This window comes from Plecotus auritus (genome assembly GCF_963455305.1).
Source record: "Plecotus auritus genome assembly, chromosome: 6".
NCBI classification, from domain to species: Eukaryota; Metazoa; Chordata; class Mammalia; order Chiroptera; family Vespertilionidae; genus Plecotus; species Plecotus auritus.
In genome coordinates this window covers 85,448,454-85,448,690 of record NC_137773.1, presented here as the reverse complement: position 1 = coordinate 85,448,690, position 237 = coordinate 85,448,454, and positions in this window count along the sequence as shown.

Here is a 237-nt window from a genome sequence, read left to right as displayed (position 1 = left end):
GGGGCTGGGCGCCCTTGGCTGGATCCGGCGTCGTACGGGGTCTCCCCAACCCCTGGCACGTGCAGAGGGCGCGTGCCCGCCCCCATCCCCCAAGTCCGGCCCTTCCCGGACTTCACTAGGGGCACCAACGTCCCGGGGCGAAGGGGGGCGTGGTCTGGGCGGCCCCCAACCGGATTGGTCCTTCGGACCGTCACTCCCGGGCGCCCGGCCCCCGGTATAAAAGCCCTCCCTAGGTCC